Genomic DNA, 12577 nt, shown 5'->3' with positions numbered 1-12577 from the left:
CCAATAAGCATTTATTGTGCGCCAGGAATTCCACTGAATAATTCACATGCACTATATCATCCTTTCAAATTTTCTTTTTTATGAAAATTTACATGCTAAAAAAGTAAATAGTCTGAATAACAATTACCCATAATCTACATTTAATACTCATACTTTTCTGGAGTTCCCCAGTGGCCTAGTCATTAAGAATCTGGCATTGTCACTGTTGTGGCTTGGGTTTGATCCCTGGCCTGGGAACTTCTGCATGCTGCAGGCATGGTCAAAAAAAGTTATCCATATTTTTCTGTATTTATGTCTTTTTTATTTTGGTGGAAGAGTTTTAAGTTACGGATATGACATCAATAGTCCCAGACATTTTGGTATGCACCTCTAAAATATAAGGAAATTTTATACATGACCTTGATCATGTTAATAATTCTCCAATATCTAAAACTTGGTCTATATCCAATTTTCCCTGAATCTTCACCACAAATGTATGTATAGCTCATTCGTTTAAACCAGAATTAAATTTTCATGTTTATTATGTCTGTAAAATATCCCTTTCTTGATCTAGAAAAATCCTCCCTTTCATTTTTTTTTTTCAGTACAACTTTGATTTTTTTTTTTTAATCACGACTTTGGCTTATTGAAGAGACCGGTTCTGTTATCCTTTATACGTCCTCCCTTCTGTATTTATCTAATTGTTGGCTGTGGTGTCATTTAACCTATTCTTCTATCCACTGTGTTGAAAGGCCCAATTAGATTTAGGTTAAATATTTTGGCAAAAATACTTCAAAGGCCTGGTTGTGTATTTCATTTTGGATTGCGTTGGAAAGTACTTCATTTCTGATTGTGGCATGACGCTAAAATATATCACTGGGTTAAAGTGGTAACAGCCTGATCTCACTGGGGCGTTATATTACCTGAGCCTCACAACTGTGGTCATTTTACACTTTTTTTTTTTTTTTGTCTTTTTGCTATTTCTTTGGGCTGCTCCCTCGGCATATGGAGGTTCCCAGGCTAGGGGTCGAATCGGAGCTGTAGCCACCAGCCTATGCCAGAGCCACAGCAACACGGGATCCGGGTCGCGTCTGCAACCTACACCACAGCTCACGGCAACGCCGGATCGTTAACCCACTGAGCGAGGGCAGGGACCGAACCCGCAACCTCATGGTTCCTAGTCGGATTCGTTAACCACTGCGCCACGACGGGAACTCCCATTTTACACTTTTGACTGGCATCTGAGCAGGAGCATCTGACCCAGATTCTATGAGCTTAAGACCCTCTCCTTCTGCCACCTATCAGCAGTGTCTTTAACTCATGTTGGAGGCATGGCTGACCTTTTAGAAGTAACCCATGCCACCACAGTGAGCTGGTGCAAGAAAACAGGAAAATGACAAAGAACTATTTTGGGGATTGTAGACCCATCTGATAGAAATTTATAGGAGCAAATTGGAAAAAAAATGTTTGTGTAAATTGGTATCATATGCTTAACATTTTTGTTTGCATTCTTATTCTTAGGTTATTTTGGCCTGGGAAAACATGGGTATTAGTAATTAACTTCCTATCCCCTCATGATACAGATGTGGGAGTAGGCAGGTTTGTAGCTGCTGCCAGAGAAAGGGTGCTGGGGCTCGATAAGTGTGAGGAGGGCTCAGCATTCCATTCTCAACCATATCCTACCTTTGCTCTTGTCCTTTACATGCTAAGGGTTGTTTATTTGATGATAAGCCCTTTGAGGGGAGGCTTGGGTCTTTTGTCTTTTAGCAGCAATGTTTATGTAGAAAGAAGCTGGTCTTTGGAGTCAGAACTAATTAGTCTTGAATATGGGTAACTGTATCCATGTGTTTTGTGACCACCTGCAGATGGTTCAATCTTTGAATCTGTTTCATCATAACTAAGAGAGGGTAATGATACATGCTTCACAGATTTTGCAAGAAAGATTCATTCACTCATTTATTCAACAGACATTTACTGAACAGTGTTCTATCTGTCAAGCCCAGCTCCAGGCAGAGGGGATACGATGTTGATTGTAGGACAGGGTCCCTGGGAGTTCCCACTGTGGCTCAGTGGAAACGAATTTGACTAGCATCCATAAAGATGCAGGTTGATCCCTGGCCTTGTTCAATGGGCTCCCAGGATCCGGTGTTGCCTTGAGCTGTGGTGTAGGTGGCAGACACAGCTTGGATCCCCCATTACTGTGGCTGAGGTACAGGCCAGCAGCTGTAGCTCCAATTCGGCTCCTAGCCTGGGAACCTCCATATGCTGCGGGCAAGGCCCTAAAAGACAAAGAAAAAAAAAAAAAACAAAAGAAAAAGAAAAAGAAAAAGAAAAAGAAAAAGACTGGGTCCCTGCTATTGAAATTCTACAAATCAGATGTGGTAACAGGTGAAACACTTTAGCATTCACGGTTCCATGGTTCCAGCACTGAGTGAAACTCAGAGCTGATCATTTTCTTTGCCCTCCTCTGAATCATCCTCAGTGTCCAGCACCATGACTAGTCCACCCTGTGCAGGGAGAGTCAATGAGAACCAGAATTGACAGGGAAACAGCCATAGGCTCATCTGCGCTGCTGGGAGTCAGTGGAAGATAAACACTTCCACTCCCTCTTAGCCCTGTGGTCCAGAGCGTAGCACTGACATGGAGAAAGTCTTAGAAATCAGGAAATGGAGACTTCCTAACTGTGTTTAAGGATAAAAGGTGAAAACATTTATCATTCATTTAAATAAAATGTTAATATAGAAACACATACATATACACACAGACATTCTGGAGAGAGAGTGGCTTAATTCCTAGAACACAGTTCCCTTAGAATCGGCATCATTTCAGCAATTCATTTGAAATCCTCCTCCACCACTACCTTCCCCCATCCCCTCAATTCTAATGATCCATCTGTATTTTTTTTTTTTTTTTTTGTCTTTTTGCCTTTTCTAGGGCCACTCCTGCGGCATATGGAGGTTCCCAGGCTAGGGGTCTAATCAGAGCTGCGGCTTACACCACAGCTCATGGCAATGCCAGAACTTAACCCACTTGACCAAGGCCAGGGACGGAACCTGCAACCTTATCGTTCCTAGTCTGATTCATTAACCACTGCGCCACGACGGGAACTCCTCTATCTTACTAGTTTTGCCTGCCTGACTGGACTGTAAGCTCTCTGCAGACAGCACTGCTGTCTTACACATCACTTGGCCCAACACAGCGGCAGTGGGCATAATTTGGGCTCAAGGAGCACTTACCCCTGAATCACAGAACAGGATTAAGTGTCCCGAGGATGCCAGGGTCTGGCTAGCATTTCATTGTTTCCGATGCATATGTGACTTGAACATTAGCCTGCAGAGTTCTTTGCTACTCTGTATTTTGGTCTCTGTTAGCATTCCACACCTCCCAGCATTTTCCACTAAAGAAGCTGACTGAGCAAAGCCATGGAGATATTTTTCATTTCTTTTGATGGAGCATAATGCTTTCCTATATAAACACAATAACACAGTCATCACATAGGCACTTCCATTATTGCAGCGGCTGTGTACTCAGCAACACTCCCGGCCAGGCAAGAAGCCCAGTTGTTCTATTTTCCATTCTGATCTAAATTATGTTCATAATAAAAGAGTTTTCAATCAAGGTAAATACAGTTTCATCCCAGCATAATATCTACATTCCTGCTCTTTCCTTGTCTCTCTTTTTCCTCTCCTTTTCCCCTGTTTATTCTAGGTCACTAACCCTGCTATGCCTGAGATTCTCCTCTGGTGGGGATAACAGCCCGGCTCCTCCATGAACTATAACAACGGCTCTAAATGCATCTCCTGTAACACACCTCTGTGATTTGCAAAAGTGGGAATAAATCAAAGCAGGGAAGCGATGCCAGGAGAAGCCAGAAGCTAAATGTTACATCATGTAGCGAGAGGCTGGGGAAGAGAGAACCTACTTTTTCCTGGCAGTACAATATCTTTGTGCTTGTTACCTCCGCCACAGCCCCATTAAAACAATCATTCTGAATCTGTGGGAAATTGTCACCTCTTTCCTTCCTGCCACGGCAGCTGGTATTGGAGGCTGCAGACATTGCTCATTCCCTTCAAGGTTCTTAACACACATGCGAAGAGCAAAATGAAGCTTAATTTGTTAAGAAAGGAAAAAAAAAAAAAAAAGTGTCAGCTTCCCCTCAGGCTCAGCACAGGCACCAGGGGAAAAAAGCAAAGATAAATGCCTCGAGGTGAACTGGCACCAACTCGAATTCTCCACTCACTCTGCTGCTCTCCTGTATGTATCACATTAATCATGCCGGATGGAGAGACATTTCCAAAACTTAAGCAATTTTCAAACCGAGACGCACCCTTTAAAAATACAATAACAAGGCTTTATTTTGTAATGCTTCCTTTGTACCAGCAGCAAATCTCAAAAATGTGCTGCAGATGTTAGTACAAATAATTAATACCCGGGTGGGAACAGGAGGGAGAGGTGGGAGGAAACAGACAAGTCTAAGCAGAAGGAGAACAGCAGTTGCCTCCTCTCTCTTCCTGTGACCTTCCCCAGGTCACAGGAGCTGGGCTGTGTCCCCCCATTCACAGCAAGCCTGAGCTGTGTCCTGGTGCCTCTATCCATTCAGGGAACAGAATGGGTAGAATTTAAACCGTTTCATTGCTTCATCCCATGGAATGGAACATTCCAGCTTCCCAAAGCCCAGAGCCCTGTCACATCCCTGGGACATCCATTGTGCTCCACTGCTGAGGACCAAGCTCTGTTTGGGTTCTCGCTACCTTGCTATCCTCAAGCCAGGCCAGGCTTCTCTGCCTCTGATACCCAGTCTGACAGCCAGTACCCTGATTCCTGGGTTTGAAGCTTCCTATTGGTGACATCTGCCATTCTCAATCCGCTGTGCCCCTACCTGGGATTTCCACTACCCTGGGCTTCCTTTCTTCCCGGTACGTGCCTATCTCTTCTTGGAAGTCTTAAGGTCCACTGCTGCCTGATCCATGGCCATCCTTCTGGCATTGCACTTGGTCTTGCACCCAGCTGCTCTTGCTTGACTCTTGGTCCCCCATCTGCTGTGGTTTGGAAGGCTTGTGCCAGATCTCTTCTCATATTTTCTTTCCATATTGAGTTTTTACCATATTCTGACCCTTACTCCAAAGTTTGAAGAGAGTAAATGAATAGAAGAAGAGCGGAGGATCCTAGAGCTCCATGCTGTGGGATGGTGGCCAAAGACACTCACTAGAAAAGGATGTCTTCGTGGACTGGAGGATCTTGGTGTGTCATCTCAAAGGTCCAAATCCCACAGTGACTGAGCAAGTGACCCTGCATGTTGGGAGATGACAGTGGTGGGAGACGTTAAGAGAGCCTGGGTCTCTTTCACCACAGACTTTGGGAAATTTCTAGACATCTATTGTTGAGAGACAAGCCAGGCTTCCTTGACACAGTGACAAATTGAAATCTTTTCCTGGGTTCTAGAAAACCAAGTGTTTTTAAACCCCTGCCTTTAATATACAGGATAGGTGAAGAAAACACCAACAAGGACAAACGTGAGAGCCTCCATCCACTGAGGAAAATCCACACGTCCCTTGATAACTTAAGATGTCATCCCTTCCTTAGCAGAGCAAAAATCTACCAAGAATGTTTTAATATTATGAAACATGTCAGGTGCATATAAATTTCAGCTTAAGCAATACATATGAAAATAATCCAACTTAAGAAATAAATATTGGAGTTTCCTGGTGGCTCAGCAGGTTATGAACCTGGCATTGTCACTGCTGTGGCTTGAGTCACTGCCGTGGCATGGGTTTCATTCTTGGCCTGGGAACTTCCATGTGCTGTGGGTACAGCCAACAAACAAACAAACAAACAAAAAACAAATAAAAAGAAAGAAAACTTGAAGTCCTTTGTCTTTCTCCTCTTATCAGACATAAACAGTGTTTTGAACTGGGGCACATGATTTAATTTCTGTGCATTTCTATACTCTGATGTGCATGTGATTGTGCGTATGAGTACATAATATTGTTTTGCATGTCTTATAATCTTATTTTAGTGTTTCCACCTTATATGTATTCTTCTACAATTTTTTTTTCTCAATATGATTGTGAAGCTTATTCATGTTGTTCTAATTCTGGCACTGGCAAACCATGGCCCATGGGCTGAATCTAGCTGGTGGTTTGTTTTTATACAATACTCTTTGAGCTAAGAATAGTCTTTAACATCTGTAAAGGATTGACTAATAAACAAATCAAAGCAGTAGATATGACAGAACCCATATGTGACGGACAAAGCCTAAAATACGTATTTTCTGATCCTTTACAGAAAAAAGTCTGATGATTCTTGTTCTTTAATTTTGTCTGGGTTATTCTTATTCCTATGCTCTTCAATATAAATTTTTAAAAATAAATCTGTCAAATTTCATAAAAATTTTTAGGATTCAGATTGAAATTACTTTGCCGATTGTTTTGAGGAAAACTGATACATTGATGATACTGCACTTTTCCATCTGTATTCATTATCTACGGCTGCTATATTAAGTTACCCAAGATTTAGCAGCTTGAAACAGAACATAAATGCATTGTCTTATACGTATTTTCTTAATTACTATTTTCATATCGAAGTATAGTTGACAACATTATGTTCACTTCTGGTGTAAATACAGTGATTCAATATTTTTATAGTTATACTACATTTAAAGTTATTAAAATAATGCCTGTATTTCCTTGTTCTGTACAATATGTCCTTGCTGCTTACCTATGTTATACGCAGTGGTTTGTATCTCTTAATCCTGTAACTCTATCTTGCTATCTTACATTTTTTTAGGTCAAAGTCCAACATGAATCTCACTATACTAAAATCAATGTGTTGTTGGCAGGGCTGTGTTCCCTTCTGAAGGATCTAGGGGAGAATTTGTATCCTCACCTCTCCCAGCTTCTAGAGGACGCCCACATCCCTTGGCTTGAGGCCACTTTCACCTTCAAGGCCCTCGATCATATAACTCCAACTTCCTCTGTGAATCTTACTGACTCTTCTGCCTCCCTCTCCCACTTCTAAAGTCCTTTATGATAACACTGGCCTGCTCAGATAATCTAGAAGGATCTTCCCATCTCAAAGCAATCATCATTTCACCTGGACCTCCAACTTCCTTTGACAAAGAACCTCACAAGTTCCAGGGATTAGGATGTGGCCATTTTGGGGGCCTTATTCTATGTAGCACGAGCCATCTAGTGAGGTTTTTTCTTCCAGTTACTATGTTTTCAAGTTCTAAAACCTGCATTGAGTTCTTTTTGTATCTTTTCTTTGCTAAGATGATATATTTTTCCATATATTTTTCCAGAGTGATCATGATTGCCTGTTGGAATGTTTTATGGTAGCTGCTTTAAAATTCTTGTTAGATAATTCCAACATTTGTGTCTCATCTTGGTGTTGGCATCTGTTGATTTTCTTTTCTCATTCTAGTTGAGATTTTCCTAGTTCTTCATATGACAAAAATTTTGGATTGTATCCTGTACATTTTGAGTATAATGTTATGACACTCTGGTTCTTATTTAGATCTTCTATTTCAGCTGGCAGTGAACAGGTTTAGGTTCGGAACACACATCCTGGCCCACTTTTGTGGTTTGTGGTTCCAACATCAATTTAGTTTTTCAAGGCTTTGGAATGCTATTCTGGTACGCTTCACTTGTGTGCAAGCCGGGGGCCAGTCTGAAACCTGGGTAGTATTCCTTATCAGAGTTCAATTCTGAAAGCATTTGCTGTTGATTCTGGTTGGTTTTATACACTGGTCTCTTGGGAATTTGCCTGGGACTTAATACACAGATTTAAAAATCCTTTTCTTTATCTTCCTTCTTCAATACCTCCCTTCTCACCCTCTCCCTAGGCCCTTCCTCTTAACCTTTTCTAGATATTTGTTTAGGGCAAGAACAGTTGACAGGTCCCCTCCCTAGAGTCTCTAGTTGGGGGTGAGGCAGCAAAGGAGTAACACTTCTGCCTCTGATAGTGTGAGGAGGATATGGTTGATGGAGTTTTTATAATTTTCTTTGTGAAGTTTTCATATATATTGCTGGCATTCTATATTGGTACCATATATTGTTTGATGCTGTTCCCACACTTCCAAGGATTAAAAATGAAATAAATTTGAATTTTGAGGAAACTGGCTAGAGATTTGGGGGATGTGGCATAAGAGTGTCACATAAAAAACTGGAACAGTGATGGTCTTTCCTTGTTTAGTGGGTTACTTAATTAAATCCATAAATTGAAACTGGATCATTACTGAGCTGTTTTCTTGAAGGTCAATCAGGAAGATTTGTAATAATTTGAAGTTGTTTGGACTAGATAAAGAATTCTTAAAGCAGCTTTTCTTCTGTTCAGTCTGAGGGAGAGAACTGAGAAAAAGCATCTGAGATGCAGAATTCTTAAGAAAATCCACAGGGAAGACAATTTAAGGATTGAAGAAAAGAAAAAAAAAAAAAAGAAGAAGAGAAGCAAATCCAGCATGACAATGCCTGATAGATGTCTGAAAAATACTTTAGATTATCTGGTGACAAAGTGACCTATGTAGATAAAATGCACAACTAGGTTGGCATCCACCTCTCAGTGAAGGGAATACATAGTTAAGCCAATGAAAGGCCTTTGTTTGTGCCTATTGTGGGCCAGTTTTGCCTTTAAGTAGGGGCAGATGGCTGCATCTGAGACATATGGAAGTTTCTGGGCTAGGGGTCGAGTCAGAACGGCAGCTGCAGGCCTATGCCACAGCCATACCAGATCTGAGCCGCATCTGTGACCTATACTGCAGCTTGCAGCAATGCTGGATCCTTAAACCACTGAGTGAGGCCAGGGATTGAACCTACATCTTCAAGGACACTATATTGGGTTCTTAACCCACTGAACCACAACCAGAATTCCTACATATGCTTTCTTGAAATGTTTTTGGAAAAAGGTGGAGGAAGTAAGATGATGAAACAGTGGTTTGGGAGAGCGATTCAAGAGCATGATGAGAAAAAGAGAAGGCTTAAAGATGACTCAGATGTATTTAGCGTTTTTAGCATAGGCATTTTGGTAGATGATGGTGACACTAACTGAAATGTAAATGGAGGAAGGACAGAACTGTGAGGAGAAAAATAAAGAGTCTGGTTTTGGACATGTAAAATTCAATATGCTTATTATACTCCCAGTGGTGGAAAAGGCAGTTGGATATATTAGACTGGAATCCAGAGAAGTCTACTATGGTGTTTTAAGTAGGGAGCTCGTCAGCGAGCAGATGGTGCGTGAAGCCATGGAAGCCTATACTGTCAGTCAAGGGGATGGGTATACAGAAAGAGACAAGAACTGTGATAAAGTTCTGGGACACTCCAACATTTTAAATTTGTGCATAAGAGAATGAAAAGAAAACTAAGGGACTGAAATGTCACAAGATTCAGAAGAAGGGAGAAGTAGTCAATTGTTTCAGTTGCTGCCAATACCAAAAGGAGCTGAATGTCACATCCTGGAGGCATGTACCTTACAAACAGTTGCAGGTGTGGAGATAACAACCCAGGTAAAGTGCCTCAAAAGAGACCGTTGGGGATGTCCAACCATGGAGAGTAGACTGATACTGCAATGGTCACACCCACATCCACCAACAGACAAAATAAAGGACAGTAAATAAATTGTAACCTAATAAATTTAATCTAATCTAATAAATTGAAAAAAAAAAACTTGTGCACAAGCAAAGACACAGAGGATTCTGGATCAGAAAGGAGACTAACAGGCTGACTTGGCTTCTACCTCACGCTACTCTTCGAGAAGTTCCATTCCTGAGTCGCTAATACTCCCACTTCTGGAAAGAAGTGAAGAGAGAGGGTATTCTTATCTTTTTCCTCTTCTGCCAGGAATTTATGAATGGCAGATGCTGACCTTCCCGGTTGGAAGAGACAGATCCAAGCTTCACACTTAACTGGGAGAAAGGGTCTGAAGCCTGGGAGAATCTCCTAACGGAAGTGCATTATACTCCCCTCACCTGGATGGTTGGAGTGACCCAAGACAGAGGTCAGTATAATCTCAGAAGATAAAATGGAGCCCAGGAAATCTAAGTTGGTCTGCACACCCTCCAAGCTGAGCTTCCCTCCTCTTACATTCTGCTCCATCCCTGATGCTGTTCTCTCAAATGACAGAACAGTGGACAAAATATGAAACTCTCAGGCTAAACCAACCTTTAGGGGAGAAAACAGGATTCACATAAAAACTTGTACATCAATGTACAGTGTACATTCTGAACGGTCACTGCTAATTGGTATGGCTTTTCTTTTTGTAATGGTAAGACTGCTCTAAAATTGATTGTAGCAATGTTTGCCCAACTCTGCAAATATAAAAAACAATTTAATAGTACACTTTAAACGGGTTAACTTCATGCTTATGAATTATACCTCAATAAAAGTGTTATAATGGGGGGGGGGAGAAAAAACCATGGTTTGAGAGATGGCATGAAACAGAAAACCCAAGAAATTCACAATATGGAAGAACCAATAAAATACTTGGACAGAGTCAACTAATATGAACAAGGTTAAAAAAAAAAATACAAGGAACATAGCAACTCTGCAGAAGTACTACAGCGAAAAAGAGAAAACAACCATAAGAATGAATTAACCCAATCTAGCAGAAATGATAACTCAGGTAGTTCCTCAGTATTGCTTTGTGTAATGGAGAACTTAATGAGTATATTAATTTAATAAGACAGGAAAAAAGACAAAATTATAAGACAACAAAATGAGATCAACAGGAATACTGCAGGTCTAAGGAAACAAATCAGGGCTCCAAACAGCATCTTTATGGCACTAATTTAAAAATGTAAACTGTAAAGTTTACTACTGAAAGCTGTATTTTCCAAGCCCATACTCCCTGAAAGAAAGCTGAAATTTCAAAAATTTAAGAAATGAAGAATTTTATAGGGTTTTTCTTGGTAACCTACCTGACAGCAAAATCTGTCCTTATACAACAATGAAACTATTTATACTTTATTTATCCCACTTAATTTGAATATTCATATTTATATTTTTAATTGAAAAAACATTAAAGCTTTGAGAACTGGGTGCTGCCCCTAACTCTACTGGGGGTTTGTGCAGTATAAGAGATACACGTTTATTTTCTACAATATGAAATAATTTTGAATTCCAAAACATACATGGCTCTAGGAGTTTAAGAATGAGATTGTAGACCAGTACTAAAATAGGAGAAGACACAAGTAAATTAAAGAGACAATGAGATTAATTAGAAAAATTCATATATAAGAAAAAAATCCAGTATAAGGATAATTGATATCTTTGAAATAAGAATAAAAAGGAAAGAGAAGTATATTCAAAGACCAATTCAAGAAAGTTTTCCTGAAATGAAGAAAACAATATTTTAAAAAACCGCACTAAAGCATGAGAAAAATCAACATGAAATATTCAATACCCGTTATGAACTTCAAAGATAAAAATTATTTTAAATTTTTAAATTTTTATTTTTTAATTACTCAATGAATTTTATTATATTTGTAGTTGTACAGTGATCATCACAACCCAATTTTATAGCATTTCCATCCCAAACACCAGGTACAACCCTTCACCCTCCAACCTGTCTCATTTGGAAACCATAAGTTTTTCAAGATCTGTGAGTCAGTATCTGTTCCACAAAGAAGTTCATTGTGTCCTTTTTTTAGATTCCACATGTAAGTGACGGCATATGACATTGGTACCTCACTGGCTGGCTAACTTCACTTAGCATGATAATTTCTAGGTCCATCCATGTTGCTGCAAGTGTTGTTAAGTTTCATATTATTTTAATGGCTGAGTAATATTCCATTGTGTACACGTACCACGTCGTCTTTATCCACTCCCCTGTTGATGGAGATTTAGGTTGTTTCCATGTCTTGGCTATTGTATAGAGTGCTGCAATGAACACTGGAGTGCATGTATCTTTTAGAGTCATGGTTTTCTCTGGATAGATGCCCAGGAGTGGGATTGTTCGATCAAATGGTAATTCTATTTTTATTTCCTGAGGAATCTCCATACTGTTTTCCACAGTGGTTGCACCAATTTTCATTCCCACCAACAGTGGAGTAGGGTTCCATTTCCTCCACACCCTCTCCAGCATTTGTTGTTTGTAGACATTTGAGGATGGCCATTGTGGCCAGTGTAAGGTGGTACCTCATAGTGGTTTTGATTTGCATTTCTCTAATAATGAGTAATGTTGAACATCTTTTCATGGGTTTTTTTTTTTTTTGGCCATCTGAAAGTCTTCTTTGGAGAATTGCCTGTTTAGATCTTCTGCTCATTTTTTGATGAGGTTGTTTGTTTTTGGTATTGAGCTGCAGAAGGTGTTCATAAATTTTGGAGATTTGTCAGTCAATTCATTTGCAAAGATTTTCTCCTATTCTGTGGGTTGTCTTTTTTTTTTTTTTAAGGTTTCCTTTGCTGTACAGAAACTTTTAAGTTTAATTAAGTCCCATTTGTTTATTTTTGTTTTTATCATCATTACCCTAGGAGGTGGATCTGAGAAGATACTGCTGTGGTTTATGTCAGAGAGTGGCCTATGTTTCCCTCTAAGAGTTTTATAGTATCTGGTCTTATATTTAGGTCTTAAATCCATTTTGAGTTTATTTTTGTGTATGGTGTTA

This window comes from Sus scrofa, chromosome 1, assembly GCF_000003025.6.
Source record: "Sus scrofa isolate TJ Tabasco breed Duroc chromosome 1, Sscrofa11.1, whole genome shotgun sequence".
Lineage (NCBI taxonomy): Eukaryota > Metazoa > Chordata > Mammalia > Artiodactyla > Suidae > Sus > Sus scrofa.
Note: the sequence above shows the minus strand (reverse complement) of the source record.